At 44.9% G+C, this 18813-nt stretch overlaps 1 pseudogene across 1 annotated transcript in view; it reads left to right on the top strand.

Annotated features, from left to right (window-relative positions):
• Positions 1-18813, top strand: part of LOC308300130 (intersectin-2-like) — a 131074-nt pseudogene that overhangs the window by 54529 nt on the left and 57732 nt on the right. The window contains exon 15 of the transcript XR_013963377.1: positions 9478-9617. The product of XR_013963377.1 is annotated as an intersectin-2-like (transcript). The remainder of the gene's footprint in view (positions 1-9477; positions 9618-18813) is intronic.

Here is an 18813-nt window from a genome sequence, read left to right as displayed (position 1 = left end):
TTCATTTGCTTCGTTCTATTGTTTTATCGCGTTTATCGTGCTAAAATGTGGGGCATGCGTACGTATGGGGGCATGTGTACAAGTGGCTAACTATGTCTTTTTAGACACAATATGCCAGCATTTTCTTTATTGCTATTTACAGTAACACTTCTAGCCCCCATAAGTCACATCCAACCGTGAAAGGTTGCGTTGTATCTTGGGAATGGGCTTATTCTGTGTAGAATTACATATTTAGCCACTTGTACGCATGCCCCCAAACACTGAAATAAAAATCTCTAAAACAATAGAAAGAAGTAAATGAAATCATTTTAACACTCATATTTTATATTCTTTAATTACAATCTAAAATTTGAACCCTTGTTGTAAAAAACTAAAGTTGTCCTTTAACAGAACACTGTCTTTTGACAGTAGGCCTGTTTATTATATACTGTACATCATGGTAGGAAAACTACACCACCATAACCTCTACCAGAGTGTCATTGTTCTTTAAGGTGTGTAGAAATGCAATACGCGTTCAACACCAGAAGCCAGCATTATGACTGGGGTGTGTGAGGAGATCCCGCATTGTCCACATGTGGGATGGATTTCACAATAAAAGCACTAGAACTGCTGCAGAACTGGTAAAACTGTAACTCTAGAAAAAGGTCTCCCTCGGGCGAAGAAATAAGGCGTGTAACCATATTACTGTACACAATACACATGCACGCACACCACACGCACGCATGCACACAAACACTATATATTTACATCACTTGTGGGGACATTACATAGACTTCCATTCATTTTTATGCAAAAACCTAACCCTAACCCTAAACCTAACCCTAACCGTTGTGGAGACCTACTATTTTGTCCCCACACTGTCAGAGGTCCCCTGCAGGTGACTGTGAACATGCGTTTAGTCCCCATAAGTATAGCTAGACAAACTCACACGCATGTTAAAAGGCATCTTAAACCTGATAGCGGTGTCACATCCTTTCATAATCTGTTGTTAAGATGAATCTGATCCTACTAATTATTCTGATCCTTTCTGTCTGCAGTTAACTGTACTTTTAACCTCTGTTTAATTATCTCTACAACTGTAAATTCTAACCTCTGTGATTAATTCTCTCATTTTAACCTCTCTGTTCTTCCTTCTCTTCTCTTCCTCCTCCATGTTTCATCCCTCTCTCTCTCTCTCTCTTTCATCCTGTCTTCATGCTCCAACATGTTGTGTGTGATTGGTTTGTCTCTCACCTGCGTTGATCATCGCCCTTTCCTTGTGTCCTCCTGGGTGGGACTGAGATTGCTGTGCCAGTTTGACAATATTCAGTCTGGCCTTCCTGTTTTTGGGCATGGCTGCTTTATTGACAAAAACTAAAGAAAACTAAATACTAAAACCGTCCCTGCCTTTATGCAGCCGACGTCCCGGTGTCTAACAACTTTCAGTTTTGCATGCCTTTTTTCAAAGATGACCACTCTACTCACATGCTAGTTGTTTTAACATATTAAGTTAAACATTCTCAAGTAATAAAACACTTTTATAATACAAATGTTTTTCAAATTGATTAGAACAGTGGTTCTCAACCAGTGGTCCTTGAGGGGGTTCCAGGTGATCCCCGGCTAAATGATGGAGAGTAGGGCATTCACGAATAGTGATTTTTAGAATTCGAATTATTCGACCTCAAAGTATTCGAATATTCGGAATTCGACGGGTATTTTTGTAATCTAATAAATCATTAAAACGCTCCTTTGCGAGCCTTAAAAACAACCAGCAATTAACGGGTTAACCTCTGTTCGTGAAATAACAGCCATCGATTGGCTGTGAGAGGTTTTCACTGGTGGATGCAGAACTCAAGCAGCAGAGAGAGAACGGACCCTTTGGAACAGACCTACAATGCACAATGCGTCGCGGATAGACGCGTTGTGAGCTTGTACATCTGCTATTTTTGACACGCTGCACTGTCTTACGACTGAACATAGCATAAACATGCTGATGAAACTTGCGACGAAAAACGAGTTCATTTTACTAGGAAAACTCCGAAAATAACTGTTCAAGCCTATCCTATCTATCTTCAACAACCACATTTATACTGTCCATCCTTGTTCGTTACAAGCAGTGTTGTAGGCTATTGTGAATTGTTTAGCCTCGGGATCCAGGCATTATAGTGATTGTTTGATGGGATGAACGCTATGTTAATGACTTCACACGCATGTCGTTGACACCTCCGCTACTTAGCAGGCCATTAATATGTACCGAGACTCATTCCAATGTTAATGAAGGCTGGTGTGACTCGAGTCTCGACCAGTACAACAGACAAGGCTAAGATGGGTTATGATTACATTACATCACATGCTATAGTATAGAAGTATACAGTATGTAACACAAGCTTTACAAGATCATCAATTCCACTCCAATCCGTGTCGCGAAACTCTGGACCCGTTATCATAAATAAAACGGCGGACGCTTGTACCTTTATGGTTTAAAGAGGAGATACATTTGAATATGAAGCATGACATCAACGTGGTTGCGGTGAAGCGCGGTCCGAAAGAGCTACTGTAAAGAGAAGGGTGTCCTCTAAACTGGATATACTCGGCAAGAGGAACGTAACTCAGCAGCAATAAAGTAAAGTAGCCTAAAGAATTACACACTTTTGTCAGCAACGAGCAGAGCTTGCTTGTTCTGGAGAGCCCCTCCCCTCCCCTCCCCTCCTACACTGAGTGACGGGCCAGCAGTGTATGTCGGCAGTCGGCACATCAATCACTTAAGCTAGCCACTACAGTGTGGTTGGATTTGACAACAATCAAACATGAATGGATTAGGAGAAATACTAACACCAGAGCTCACAGCTGCATGTCTACAGTAGAAATATTGTTTGTCACGAAAAAAAAAAAAAAAAAAAAAAACGAAAATAATATTAAAATTAATTTCGGCGATTTTTCGAATAGTGTTTATAGTAATCGAATAGTGTTTTGATATTCGAATATTCGAATATTCGGTGAATGCCCTAATGGAGAGTTGACCCCTCATATGCTACTTAAAGCAGATTATTTTTTTACCTTTTTTCCCTGTAATGTAAAGTTAATGGGACACTGACTGTAGCGGGTGATAACATCAATTAAGCTACTTCTCAGAAAGGGTTATCATACCAAAACGTAAACTAGAGACATGTAGGAAGACAAAAATGTAAAAAACGTACAGTCACCTTGGGTGGTACCAATTTGGGAAAATATCAGTATTAGCCCCTGGTCTATATGGGGTCTACACATGGGTATGGGTGGTCTCTCCCTCTGTCTCTCGCGGTTTGTGGACATGTCTGTCTGTCCCCTCATCTTCCTCTGTCTCTCTACTCCAGTATGTGGACATGATGTCTGTCCTCTCATCTTCCTCTTCCTCTGTCTCTGTACTCCAGTATGTGGACATGATGTCTGTCCTCTCATCTTCCTCTTCCTCTGTCTCTGTACTCCAGTATGTGGACATGGACGACTGTGTCCTCCGAGGTCTTCTGTCCCTGCTGGCCTGTCTCAACCAGCTCTTCCTCCTCATCAAGGTTATTCCTCCCTCCCTCCTTATCCCTCCATCTTCCTCTCCTCCTCCTGTCCTGTCCTCCGTTTCCTCCTGTCTTCTCCTCTCCTCCTCCTCGTCACTTTCGTCCTGTCCTCGCCTCTTACACGATTAACAGAGCTTTTAGTTCGTCCGCCTGGCTGTGTTTGTGTCGTTCCGTTTGTTTGAGCTTGTAAGTTCCATCAGCAAACAGGACAGAGAAAAAACACCCTCGATCTGCCTGTCTTTGTGTCGCTTCACTTCACTGTGGCAGTCACCTCGTAAACGTATATAATCGGTCGGATCAATCTAAGTTGACCATGATTTTGAAATGACAGATTTTGTATAATACTAGCATAATTCTTTGTTTTATTGTTGGGTCCTCAACTTGGTAGTAGCGATGGTAAACATGAACGAAGACATAATTCAGTTCAGTTTACAACCTCGTCGACCTTCAAAAGGCTGCTCTCTGTATGATTGTAATTATGCAGCAAACACAATTAGTTAATTAACAAATGATGTTAATTGACTACTAATTTATTCGACGACAGCCCGACCAAGTACATACTGTAAATGCCTTGCATGCTATTGGAACTGATAATGTTGTCTCCTGCTGCTTTTTTTATTTCATTTTTATTAGTTTTCAAAAGCCAGTTTTATTTGAATCCTCTCAGATTGTCTCTACACGGTGCATCTTGTTTAACCATTACCGCATGAGTAAGTTACACCTACGATTTGATCTGTGTGAGTTTTTGGCCCGGGTGGAGTGGAGTTGAGATGACTGTGTGGTTTGTGGTGTTCCCGTGTTTATTTTGACAGTGAATTCTGATTTAGTCTAAGTCATATAGTCTTTTGAATAACACACCATTTAGGTTTGGTCCTAGTTTAGTCATTTAAATTGTTTATTCTTAGTCTAGTCTTGTCCTAAATATCAAACTCTTAGTCTTTTAGTCGTAAGCCCGGTACACACTGCAAGATATTGGACGTGGTATTTCTACACGTCCGTAATATCGTTGAGATTTTCAAACCTGCCAGATATTCAGAAACACGGGAGAAGGTCTCGGCGAGCGCTGGAATCGTGCAAGGTCTCGCAGTGCCTCTCACGCACAGTAAGCAAAACCGGCCTATACAAACAAAACCTGATCTTGCGTCAGATTGGAGGCTTTGTCGCAGAGCGCCAAAAATGTTCAGCAAGAGCATGATTGGAGCTTGGTCTTGCAGTGTGTGCTGGCCCTTAGGAAACAGAGCATACACTAGGGTGGGAAGGCACCTTTCTTGTGGTCCGACAAATCACAGATCGGGACCTTTATTTTTCCTGTGAGTTTTATTTATTTGTGCATAAATGGTAAATGGTAAATGGTGCATTTATATAGCGCTTTTATCCAAAGTGCTTTACAATGTGCATTACATTCACCCATTCACACACACATTCATACACCGGTGGCGGTGGAAACCATGCAAGGCACCAATCAGCTCACCGGGAGCAACTTGGGGTTCAGTGTCTTGCCCAAGGACACTTCGACATGTAGACAGGAGAAGCTGGGATTTGAACCGCCAACCCATGGATCATTGGCCAACCCACTCTACCTCCTGAGCTACAGCCGCCCCCGACGCACAACGTTTGTGCGTTGTGATTGTACAACAACGTTTACAATGCACACATTTATGTGTGTGTGTGTGTGTGTGTGTGTGTGTGTGTGTGTGTGTGTGTGTGTGTGTGTGTGTGTGTGTGTGTGTGTGTGTGTGTGTGTGTGTGTGTGTGTGTGTGTGTGCTTCTTCTTCTTTCGTGTGTCATCATCAGATGTCCAGATCAGTAGTGTTCAGCCACGCCCTCGTCTCAGGTCCCACATCGAAAAGGCCGGCCTCTGATGGTGGTTTATACAGGGGACAGGTGGTGATTATGTGGTCAGCGGTCTGCTCCGGCTCCCCACACTCACACGCTGCTCCGTCCGCCAGGCCCCACTTCCGCATGGATGCTTTATAGCGTCCGACACCAGTTCTCAGGCGGTTCAGCAGACTCCATTGCCGGCGTGGCAGTTCTTCTCCTCTGATACCTCCTCCTGGGTCCTGGATGTAGCCATGGATGCGTGTTGGCCCAGCCGACTCCCACTCCCGCTTCCAGGCTGCCGCCAACCATGCCTCTGTAGACTGGTCCTCAGGGGTGGACCCGAGCAGATCTTGAGACGCCTTGCTGTACGGCTGGCGGGACTTGAGTCTATTTGGAGGCAGTGCTGTTGTGGTGGTATTGTGCAGGATATGCCAGTGGTGTTTCTTGGCTTTCCTTGCTAGGGCGAGGGTAGCAGCCTCTCGTCGGAGGCCGGCCGGGGCAATTCCTGCTAGTACTGGCAAGTAGAACACGGGGGTGGGCTTCAGACAGCCAGTTATGGTCCTAAGAGCGTTGTTTATGGCAACGTCGACCTTCCTGGCATGTGGGCTCCTGCACCAGGCAGGGGCACAGTATTCGGCTACAGAGAAGACCAGGGCTTGCGTCGAGATTCTGAGCACGTTGGCGGATGCTCCCCAACTGGTACCGGCGAGACGTCGGATTAGTGAGACCCTAGATGTTACTTTGGCCGTCACTTCTTCAAGGTGTTGTTTGAAGGTGAGTGCTCTGTCCAAACGTACGCCAAGGTACCGCGGTGCTTGCTGGGACTCCAGACGATTGTTGTTAACGAACACATCAAGTTCCCTTCTTGCTTCCTTGTTGTTCAGATGGTAAGCTGCTGAGACCGTCTTGCCAATGCTCAGCTGTAGGCGCCACTTGCACAGGTAGGCTGCCAGGATTTCCATATCCTGGTTCAGGCCAGTTTCCATCGCCTCCCATGTTGGTCGCCCCATCATGATGGCCAGGTCATCGGCGTAGCCGTATTTACGGGATGTTGTATCCGGTAGATCGTGGATGTAAATATTGAATAGCATCGGTGCAAGGACAGATCCCTGTGGGACTCCATTCCTCAGCCTCCGGAGCCTGCTGCATTGTCCATCACTGGTCTTTAAGGTGAAGCTGCGGTTTGTGAGCATCTCCATGATGAATTTCACCATATGCCGGTCGGGGATGGTTTTTAGGAGCTTTAGGTGGAGGCCACGGTGCCAGACAGTGTCATAGGCGGCTGTAAGATCTATCAACACTACTCCAGCCTTCTCCTTTTGCTGAAAGCTGTCCTCAATATCCTGAGTCAGCAGTGTCACCTGGTCGACTGTTGACCGTCCGCGACGGAAACCGGCCTGTTCCCGTGGGAGCTGTGGGTCCACTATAGGCTCGATGCGGCTATGGATAATTCTCTCCAAGACCTTGAATGGGACGCAGAGCAGTGATATGGGCCTGTAGGATTTAGGGTCCTCGGCAGGTTTGTTAGGCTTCGGAAGGGCTATGACATCGGCACGGCGCCAGATTTTCGGGAGCTTGGATCTTCGATAGCATGCGGAGTAGAATAAGCAGAGCCATGCGGACGTACTTGCGCTCTGGTGGACCACAAACTCAGGGTGGATGTAGTCATGGCCTGGTGCCTTCCCTTGTTTGAGCTTCTTGATAGCCGCCTGGAGCTCAGCTGTTGTAAAATCTCCAGACATGTTGGCATCCACACTGGCTGCTCTACACAGGGAGGATACCTCGTGAGATACTGAACGGGCAAAGTTTTTATCTGCACCTGGGAAGCAGCCATTCTTGAGGAGTTGGGACGCGATGGCATTTGCTGTTATTGGGCACTTGGGGACCGATGGTGTTCTGCCTGTCAGCTGGTTGATGGTCCTCCACGCCTTGCGGCTAGAATGGGTGAAGTCGATTGACTCAACAACTTCAGTCCACCTTGACCTTCGGGTAGCGTCCAGCTTCTGCAGGAGAGCAGTTGCAGACTCATCCACTTCTTCCCTGGAGCTTGCCTGCTGGTGGTCATGCAGGAGGTGGCTACACTCTTCATCCCATCCCGGGATGTAGTTTGCATTAAAGCCACGTGGGATGGTTTTTCTTGCTGCCCCAAGGAGTACTTCGCAGTAGGCTGCATATCCGGCGTCCACATCAGCAGAATCTGGGTCTGGGAGGAAGACTGATTTTCTTTCTGTCTCCTCTGTGAATGACTGCCAGTTTGCCTTTCGAAAGTTCCATCTCCGAACGGGTTTCCCTGCTACTGGCTGCACCAGAGATGGGACCTTTATGATGGATGGCCGATGGTGTGAGCGGGGGAACCTTTCCAGAACTTGTCTCTCGGGCTTTTGGGCCGTGTGACAAACGGCAAAGGCCAGGTCCGGGTTGGTGTGGGTGTTCCAACGTGCGGAAAAGAAGCTTGGCGGTTCTTTTGGGTCAAACAGCAGCAACGCATTGGCGCTGGAGGCCCATTGGCTTAATGTCTCTCCGTTTGGTGTTGTATGGCTATAACCCCAATCTGTATGTTGACAGTTGAAGTCCCCTGCGTAGATGGCGGGTGCAGGTGCCAGCGGGAGCGATGCCATGGTCAGCGTTGATGGTGGGGGCTTGTAGACATTGATGACCGATGTGGACTGCACTTTAGTAGACAGCCATTCAATGGATGAGCCTGGTGGGGATTGGCCAGTGGCTGTCCAGCTAAGGTCGTTCCTTACAAATGTTGCAAGTCCATGCTGTTTGCTGTGAGTGGACCCAGCAAGTTGGAATCCCGGCAGCTTGAGGATGTTATCAGTGTCACAGTGTGTCTCCTGAAGGAGGACGGCTGCTACTTTGTGGGAGTCAGCGAGGTGGCGAGTGACTTCCAGTTTGGCGATGGTGAGGCCTTCTACGTTGATCTGGAGCACTGACAGAACCTGGTGCTCGACGGTCGGGATGGCCACCCGTCCTGACGTGGACGTACGATGTCCCTCCGGCCTCTTGCGTCCCGGTCTGCCAGCTGGGTGATGACTGGTTGGCGACATTAGTTTCACAGGCTGGTCTCTCACCATTTCCTGTTACTCACAGAGGAGGCCTCGCGAAGGCTGTCGTCATCTCCTCCTGTGTGTGTGCGTGTGTGTGTGTGTGTGTGCGTGCGTGTGCGGGTGTGTCGTGTGCATTTTCTCTATCGGTTGGAAACCTCATATGTCCAAAACTGTTACTTTGCAGGATTCAAATTCAAGCTTCTAGATCTGCTACTTTTAATGCCTTTGTGTGATGCTGTAGTGTAGGGTGTTAAATTACAAAAAAAAAAAAAAAAAGAAAAAGACATACGGAGATAAGAGGTTTCTGCCTGACAGCAAAAACATGTGACATCGTGAATGCATAAGGAGCTATTAAAATAATGTATACAATATGTTTACATTGAAGCCGAATATATTATGATGTTTCCATGCTGTAGGAGCTGATGCAACCGAGTATTTCCCGGTGAACCTAAGCGCAACTGTGGGGCTTGGGAGTGGGGAACGCACCACTGACTTGACTATTGCTGATGATGGAGAGGTTATATAGCTTAGCCTTTATGTATAGAGAATGAGAGGCACTCTTGCCGATTTAGTAAGAGACTCGTCGCCAATTGCAATATATTTGAAAGTTATTTGGGGCCATGATGATATCCTTTTCTTCCCACAACTAGACTATTTATATTGTCTGTGTTATTGTTTAGAACCACAATTATTCACGTGTGGCAAGATCGCGGTTCACTAGTTTTTAGTAGGCTTAGAAGCCTTTTCAGAAGTCAATTTAATGTTTTCCATTTAATGATTTCCTTTATCCTCATCTAATCTTGCGCTAATGCACGCAACAGTTTTTGCCATGGCTTAAGGCCGTGTAGGCTTTTCTGCAGTTAATTTAATGTTTTCCATTTAATGATTTCCTTTATAGCCATCTTCCGCTAATGCACGCAACTGTTCTCGCCAGTTTTTAAGGTCTTATTTTAGTTGTTTCTCATAAGCGCGAAACCCTGCTTGCCCATCGGCCCCCACCTTTGCGCACAGGTTCACCGGGAAATACGCGGCCGTGGAGCTGATAGGGTAATCTCTATTGTGTTTCCATTCTCTAGGAGCTGCGGGAGAGGCGTGCCACCCAGCAGGGGGTGCTAGACCACCTCTACAGGGTGAAGGAGCAGAAGCTGAGGGAGGTGCAGCGCCGCGGGGAGGAGGAGCGGGAGAGGAGGAGGAGGGAGGAAGAGGAGGCAGCCAGGTGAGGTTAATCTGTCGTCCGTCCGTCCGTCCGTCCGTCCGTCCGTCCGTCCGTCCGTCCGTCCACGTCTTGTAATTTAGACATGCCTTTTTATTGTTTAATGCAACCATTAATACTTCCGGTGCCAATCTCGTCCAGGAACGTGATGAGAATTATGGGGCAGGGATGTGTTACCTGGTTACCATGGTTACCAGGTAAACAGGCACCGCTGCAGCCGCTGGTGAGCGGAAACACTACACATCCCATGATGCAACGCGGCCGCCAGCATCAGTAAGCGTCATAGGCTCCTATTCATTGCTGATGCAAAGAAACTGCTTTATCTCGGAATCTACTTCCAAGAATGCCAAGAACCGTTTTTTTTCACTGCGACACTGGGCCGTGAGGATCGGCCGCGGTTAGGATTTTTTATATCCGTGTGAAGATAAACATACTCGGCCGCCATTTTGGACAACATTTCCACAACATGGACTCTATTGTGGCTTCCGGTGCTCTTCAAAATAAAGCGTAAGTGAATGGTAGCCCTCTATAGCCAAATAAATACCAAAATAATGGCATCCAATGTGTTAATGTATCAACCCTTTCAACGTTTAGTGTCCCTAGTTTGGGAATGTCACCATATGTGAACACTTTCAGACATGTTCTCTTTTCGTCCCCACGCAAATACCAGTAAAAATCGTGAAGTGAGCTCAAACACGACACACGTAGCAAATCTCCTTGTGTATGTGCTTTTTTGTCTGTGACATCAGCTGTGGTGATGTCAGTCTCTGCATACTTTCTATGACGTTAGTCTAATGCGACGTTAGTCTGGTACTGCATACGGACATAGGGACATAGGGATCTGCACACAAACTGTAGCTATATAGGCCCTATTCGTCCATGCTTTACCCCTTATGCCTAAACTTCTTTGCCTTTTTGATTATTTTGAAGGAAAAAAAAACATTTTAAAATACTTCAAATAGCCGATCTACATGTAAGCTTGTAGACCAGCTATTTGAAAATTTAAAACAAAAACAAACGTTTTTCAAAATAGTAAAAAATGGCAAAAGAGTTTAGGGAGTTTAGACATGGATGGATATAGGGCCCACAGAGTCAAACGGAGGAGCGGTTGGCGCCTCTCAAAGAATAGTTAATCTATTGTAGATCCACTATTTTTGCTATCTTAGAAACGGGACCGCGTGGTAACTTTCTTTTTAGTCTTCCTGAAACTCCACCTCTGCAGTCCCTCTGGAGGCGTCAGCAGTGTGCTCGCCCAAAACGAGCTTTGCAAAACGGATAAATGAACAGTGAGCTTGTTGCAGTATTATGCAGGAGGGGGAAGTTATTTCTATTCAGACTGGGATGTATGCAGCTGTTCACCTTGTATTTTGGGCAGAATGCAGGCGGAGGAAATGTGCAGATCAGCTGTTTTGCAGCAGCAGCACCTGCATGGACCCCACGGATGGACTGGCAGGTTTTTTAGGGTTTAATCCAGCGCAGTCGTCGGGGTGTTTTGAGGAGAACGTGCTTTTTAACAGCCCTACAAAAGCCTACAGAGTGCAGTCTAGGTTCTTATTGGTCCCAGAGGTCAAATTAGCCTTTGTGGTTTTTGGGGGATAAACAATTACCTCAAGAACAGATATAAATAACAATTATTGTAATATATAACTTGTATTGTTTTGTATTTTTTTCTTTTTTTATAGTGCACTTTGGCTTTGTGGGGCAGCACCTTTGAACTTTAAAGGGCTTGTGTGCGATGCTGTTAAATCACTTTTCTTTTAAATACAATTTTTATCCCACGATTTTGCAACCCATTTTTACCCAGTGCCAATTGCCTATGTAATCCTGGGCTCTGCTCTCCCTCTGCCGCGCCTGGGGAGACAACGGACTGACCTCATGCTTCCTTCAATGCATGAGGAGTCCAAGTTGTTTCTTTTCACCTGACAGGGGGGATTTCCCCGGGAATGGACGTAGCGCGTGGAAGGAACACGTTATTCCAACCAGTTCCTTTCCCCTCCATCAAGCACCCCGGCTGGCCAGGGGGAGGCATTATTGAGACCAGGATTACTGCATGTTTTTTGTGAGGGTATCAACCCTAGCTGTTAAATCACTTTAGCTAAAGTCTAAAGTGATAAGTGATATTATTCGTTTCAATACAAAACATATTTCTCACGTGAGAAAAGGTATTGCCCTCGTCCTCTCCATGCAAATGTCTGTTTGTTTCTTCCCGCAGTGCATGCTTTAGTATTGGGGCATACAGTATATACCATACGATGTTACTTTGTTATCAGCTCTCACTGAGAGATAAACAACGCAAATGACATACATAAAAACACGAAGACATGTAAGAGCAATGTCTCTACGGTTACCAAAACCAACTTGTTCACCTCATTTGTTAGACTTTTAACCCATTAAAACCGGGAAAGCATCCGTGTCATTTTAGATTTTAGTCAGCTATTCAACAATAGCAAATCTACCAGCTCATAGACATGCACACCACTCATGTACACAGACATACAGCAAACAAGCTAAAACCCTTTTTATCTTCTACATTCTTTTTAAAGTACATCACTTGAATCCTTCACAGTCTATAACCATAATACTGTAATCAGCAACGTTAACACTGATTCATTTGCTTTATACAGTAATGGCTAAATGACAGAACATTACAGTGGATCTGAGGAGTGAGAGAGAGAAATAATTACTCTAAATGAGTCGGCAAAAGAGTTCACAACATTTAATGTGAAATTTACAAGACAGTGGGTTGAACAATGGAAAATGGTGCATTTATAGAGTGCCTTTATCCAAGGCGCTTCACAATGATTGTGCATTACATTCACCCATTCACACACACACACATTCATTACATTCACCCATTCACACACCGATGGCGGAGGAAACCATGCAAGGCACCAACCTGCTCACTGGGAGCAACTAGGGGTTCAGGGCCCGATTACGAAGACGGTAATTAACGCCCGTGGTAAGGAGTTGCCGACTGCCGACTATCGCGTTTGACGCATGAATAACGATCAGCAGCTGATTATGTGATTTGCGCTGATCAAATTGTGCGCCAAGCGCACGGAAGAATTATGCATGGGTGTGTTTTAGCTGTAAAGCGGATTGCGTGACCACGATATTCGGCTGGTAGGTAAACTCACCAATCAGAAGCTCGTGCGTCATTCCCTAAAACCTGTTCTTGAACAGGGAGGATGACACTTGCAAATATCTCACACTCAATATGGTCTGTTTTATTAGAACCGACATTGTTTGTTAATAGAGAAAAAAAGGCGAGAGAGAGAGAAGCATCGGGCGATAGAGAGATAGAGAGATAGAGAGATAGAGAGAGAGAGAGAGAGAAGAATAAGGCTATAATATAATAATGTTGTTGCAGATTTCGTTTGAACATGTCTCAAAGATTATTAAGAAATTTTAATTTGTAAAATTTGGGTTACGGTTAAACAAATTAAACTAAGTGGCATATTAATTAATATGGCATGATGGCATGGTTGATTGATTAGCAGAGCCTGTTGCGCAGTGGAGTGGTCGTGCTGCTGACCTGCGCTCAGGGCAATACCTGGATGTGAACCATTTGTTAGTCGGTACCTCAAGTTAATGCCAGCTGCCTCCACTGTGAGTGTGATCCGATCCATATGAAGAATTAATGATGAATCCATGCATTTTGAGGTGAGAACACAGTAGGCTTATTATCATAAGTTTGCTGAGAACCATGTTTAATGTAAATTTTAGTAGTCCAGAGCAGACCAGCTGGCTGCATGCTCCGCTAATTAGTTTGATCTAAATCTGCGTCTTTCTGGCAAGATGTAATGAATTCTTTTGTAGCAAGATTCCAGTAGTAGCCTATAACATTTTAAAAGGCTTTCATAATTTCCCGCTTGGGATAATAAAGGTAGGCCTATCTATCTAGTTTATATATACATTTTTTTTCTTCTTTTTTAATCGGACCTTGTGTGAGGAGGAGGCGAGAAAAAAAAAGAGAAGAATCTTCTGGTGGAACCAATGAAATGAAATAAAATATATCCCCCCTCATTTCGTTTGATAATGGATAAACATTAATATATGTACACATGCCAAGACATATTTAGACATTTACATTTGTAAAATTAGACCAGAATTGACAGAATAGAACAAATATAGCTATTGGTTCTTAATTAAGAGCGGCGCATCCTCTCCCAGGGGGAATAAACATGTCATTTAGCGCATAGAAGGTGATCGAAGCACGTCTTATTCTATGCGTTATTTCTTTTTAAACTTGATGATCATAATAGCTCTGGGCGCTTAGCACAGGTTCATTTAAATATGTTCCACCCCCCCTGTCTTAAATATTCGTGCGGGCGCCGCACAGCACGTTCATATGACTTATCTCCAACTTCTTAATTGCAAAACAACGCATATGAGGGAGTTGTCGCCACAATCATATGCGACCGGACTTAAATACTACACTAGCGCATAGAATACCACGTTCAAAATCGGGCCCTCAGAGTCTTGCTCTATTATGATCCAGGTCTTATGCCTTATGCCTTAAAGGGATATTACACTTTCAAACAAACTTTTAGGTCTAATCAGGCTTGTATGAACACCCTGAACAGTTTTTAATTTGCTTCATTCAGTATTTAGATATTTGATGTAAATGTTACCAGCTCCAACACGCCCAGGCCCTCTCCACACACACACACCCATTGTAACTTCAAACTCCATTTTAACCATGATAGATTCATTAAAAACACACATTATTTTTTCTGGTGACTCATAATACCCTCCTAATACGTGAGCAGACCGTGTTTTTTCAATAACTTTTTTCATTTATTTTCAATAAAATATTATTGTATTTAATGTTTTCCATTTTCCCAAAGAATTATTAAAAATAAAAGAAAAAGGTTATTGAAAAAACACGGTCTGCTCACGTATTAGGGGGGTATTATGAGTCACCAGAAAAAATAATGTGTGTTTTTAATGAATCTATCATGGTTAAAATGGAGTTTGAAGTTACAATGGGTGTTTATGTGGAGAGGGCCTGGGCGTGTTGGAGCTGGTAACATTTACATCAAATATCTAAATACTGAATGAAGCAAATTAAAAACTGTTCAGGGTGTTCATACAAGCCTGATTAGACCTAAAAGTTTGTTTGAAAGTGTAATATCCCTTTAACTTCTTTGCCTTTTTTTTTACTATATATATATTTTTTTTAATATATTTCAAATAGCTGATCTGCAAGCTTTTTTCAGAATTTGAAGTATTTAAAAATGTTTTTCAAAATAGTAAAAAAAAGGCAAAGAAGTTAAGGCATAAGGCATAAGACCTGGATCATAATAGAGCCCGACTCTTCCACACTAACTCTGGGGGAGCCCGGGATCGAACTGCAGGGAACCCTTCGGGAACCCTCCGTGTTCTAATGACGGTTTCTCTACCCCTGAGCCACTGCCGCCCCATAAATCACACAAATGCAGTCAGCCGTCAGGGACAGAGAGTACGAGAAGCACAAACAGAAGGATGCGTTACGGAACAACGATTGTCGTTCCATTTAGTCACACTGTTTGGATGCCGGCTGTTTGTAAAGAGTTTGTATGTAGTTATGTGTGCACACTGTTCATTTCCATTGGTGTTGTCTGGCTGTCCGTCGTACCAAGCTGTGTATGTCACTTTGCACTAGAGGATGACATTTGACAGGAATTCCCGTGGGTCCCGCAGGATTCCCGCAGGACAGGAGTCAAATTTGTATTAATGCCAGGATCGGGACGGGTCAGGAATGAAAATCAACAGGAGTGGGCAGGAGCGGGAATCATCCCAGACCAGTTCATCAAATCGCAGAAATAAATTGCACAGGAAAGTGAGGTCTTTGAACTGCGAACATTATAAAATTATACATTATATAATAATAAACATGATTTCAATTATAATATGGCTCAAAATAGAAAAACATCTGCGCGATTTATTTATTTTTATTTTTTTCGGGAGCGGGATGTGAACGGGAGTGATTTTGACCAGGAGCGGGATGGGACCAGGAGTCATTGTACAGGAGTGGGACAGGACGGGATTTATTTTTTTACTCTGGCCCAGGTTTGGGATGGGACAGGATTTTTCCTGCGGGAGTGGGACGGGACAGGAGTGAAAATCCACTCCCGTGTCATCCTCTACTTTGCACCCGTCACTCCACAGCCACCTGCCCTCCATGTGAATGTCACTCAGCCCGATCCAGGCGAACCCCCTCTTTGGGATCGTAGTTGTTGATCAGGGTCCGGAGAAAGCCGAGCTCCTCCACGCTGTGCACAGACACCAGGTTCAGGGGCGTCACAAGGGGTAGGAAAGTTGGACTGAGTTACTAGGGCCCAAGGTGGAGGGGCCCTATAGTAACTTTAGCTATTGAAAACTAGCAGATATACAAGCTCACAGCGCGGCACCGAGTGCCGCGCTGCGAGCTTGTAGATCTGCTATTTTTGAAAAGTCGTGAAAATGTGTGCAAATCTTTGAATATATGTATTTTTTTAAGCAAACATTTGTAACTCAGATTTTGCTTCTGGGGGAGTCCCTGGAACTAAATATTTTGAGATGGGGGTCCGTGGCCAAATACATGTCATTTTTGGGGTTCTTCACATGAAAAGGTTTGAGCACCACTGACATGGAAACATAGGTTTCTTGCACACATTTTCACAATTTTTTCAAAAATAGCAGATCTACAAGCTCGCAGCGCGGCACTCGGTGCCGCGCTGTGAGCTTGTATATCTGCTGTTTTTCAATTGTTAACATTCATGGGGGGCCCGCAGTGAATCCTTGTACCCAGGGCCCAGAATTTGGTGTGACGCCCATGACCAGGTTGGCTCCCTCGGCCAGGCAGTTCCACTCGGCGTCCACCCAGCTGAGACGTGAGGCCACGTACTTGTAGCAGCGGCCGTTGAAGCTGTACCAGAACATGGGACAGTTCCCTTGCTGGAGCTTCACCCCGGCCTCTGGTGCCAGGGTTTCACCCTGTAGAGCAGAGAGAGAGAGAGAAGGAGAAGCACATTAAGATACAGAAACATTAGCGGTACAAACGCACAGATGTTGTGAGTTCCAATCCACCGTGGTGCATCCGGCTTTGTCGGGCGTCGGTCTATGCGAACAAGGGGAGGGAAGACAGGCGGGGAGGAGGTACTCCTACAGGCTGGGGTGGCACCTGTCAGCAGGGAGTGTTGGGTGGGAGAAGTGTGGTGGCAGTTAGAACACGGAGGGTTCCCGGTTCGATCCCGGGCTCCCCCAGAGTTAAAGTGTGGAAGAGTCCTTGAGCAAGACTCTGAACCCCTAGTTGCTCCCGGTGAGCAGGTTGGTGCCTTGCATGGTTTCCTCCGCCATCGGTGTACGAATGTATGTGTGAATGGGTGAATGTAATGAATGTGTGTGTGAATGGTTGAATGTAATGCACAATCTATGTAAAGCGCCATGGATATGGTGCTACTGTATAAATGCACCAACATTACCATTTAGGAGTAGGACGAAAGCTTGACAATGCAAATGTGTGTGGGGGAGGAATTCATTGTCAAAACGACTACATTGGGGAGAAAAGGGGATAGTTTATTTTGGCTACTCTACATTAAAAAAAAAGCGATACAAAAACAATATACTGTATGTGCCTGCACACTATGCAGAGAGAGAAATAAAAAACACATTGCCCACAGTGTCATTACAGTGTGTGACCCAGGGGCGTCAATTGGGTATGGCAGGGGTATGCAGCTGCCATACCTTGGCTACAGGGGGAAATAATAAAATGTACTTTTCATTGTGCCTGTTGCGCGTGCAAGACACCAGTCATGTTGCCATACCTTACCGTTTTCTGAACTGACGCCACTGGTGTGACCCGATGCAAAGGCATATATATATATAATATACATATGAATAAACAAACAGTATATAAGCAGTATACAACCTATACTGTGCATTATTAGCCTGCACTATAACAGAACAGAAAAAAACTAAATAAAATCACCTCAGCCAAGGGATCAGGGTGCACGGAGCTCAGAGCCAGACCCAGCAAACACAGGAGATGAGGGATGAGGAGCATGGCAGCCTGAGGTGGTGTTGTCTTGTGGGTGGTCTTGTTGAAGCTTGTTGAAGGCTCTGCTTGGCTGTCTGTAGAAGGGTCTGTGTGTTTGTGTCTGTAACTTGCCGTACAGACGTCTTGTCTTTTTATCTGCTCCACAGAGGGCGTCTTGCACAGCTGGCATGATGTGATTGGGTGTTGTGCATTATGTAGCAGCTGTGGCGTTTCCATACTGTAACCCTCTGATCCACACCTTCACACACACACACACAGACGCACGTACTGTATGTGCACGCGTGACGCACACGCACGCACATGCACACGCACGCACACGCACACACACACACACACACACACACACACACACACACACACACACACACACACACACACACACACACACACACACACGTTAATGCCTTTTTTTAATCAACGTTTTGTAAAGTGCATTAAGATCAGTTTCACATTTTCACAGTCTATAAAGGTGAAGTCAGTGGGTTGTGTAATTGCTAGAATGACTATACAGTAGTAGAGAGAGAGAGAGAGAGAGAGAGAGAGAGAGAGAGAGAGAGAGAGAGGAGAGAGAGAGAGAGAGAGAGAGAGAGAGAGAGAGAGAGAGAGAGGAGAGGAGAGAGAGAGAGAGGAGAGAGAGAGAGAGAGGAGAGAGAGAGAGAGGAGAGAGAGGAGAGAGAGAATGGGAGTTTTGGTTTGTTGCAGTGATGTAGCTGTAGAAATAGTTTGACATATTTGAATCATCCCATCTAGCTGCCAAAAAAACACTTACCGAAGATGATTCTGGGATCTGCATTCCATTAAAAACGCAAAGTTATGGCAATACATCCCCAGTGCACAGTAAAAACCCTCTGTCATTTTATTAGGTGTAAAAATAGACTCACTTTTAGGAATGCACTGTGTGCAGTCTAGATCGACTCGACTCAGTAAAAAGTTGAGTTGAAGTCGACTTTATCGTTTGATGACGTCATCACATCACAGACGACCCCCCAATTATTTTGGGGGGTCCCCAGATGATTAACTTAATGTGAAACATTGTTTTCTCACTCACTGTAAACAAACCAACATAAAGTTTAAGTGTATAGACTATAGACGGTATCTGCACATTTCTAAAGTGACAATTTAAGGACTTTTTAATACCTCTAAAATGGCAAATTAAACATTGTCCAAATTGTCAAA

This window comes from Nannobrachium achirus, assembly GCF_963921795.1.
Source record: "Nannobrachium achirus genome assembly, chromosome: 16".
NCBI classification, from domain to species: domain Eukaryota; kingdom Metazoa; phylum Chordata; class Actinopteri; order Myctophiformes; family Myctophidae; genus Nannobrachium; species Nannobrachium achirus.
Note: the sequence above shows the minus strand (reverse complement) of the source record. Positions and strands in the feature narration are given on the sequence as shown.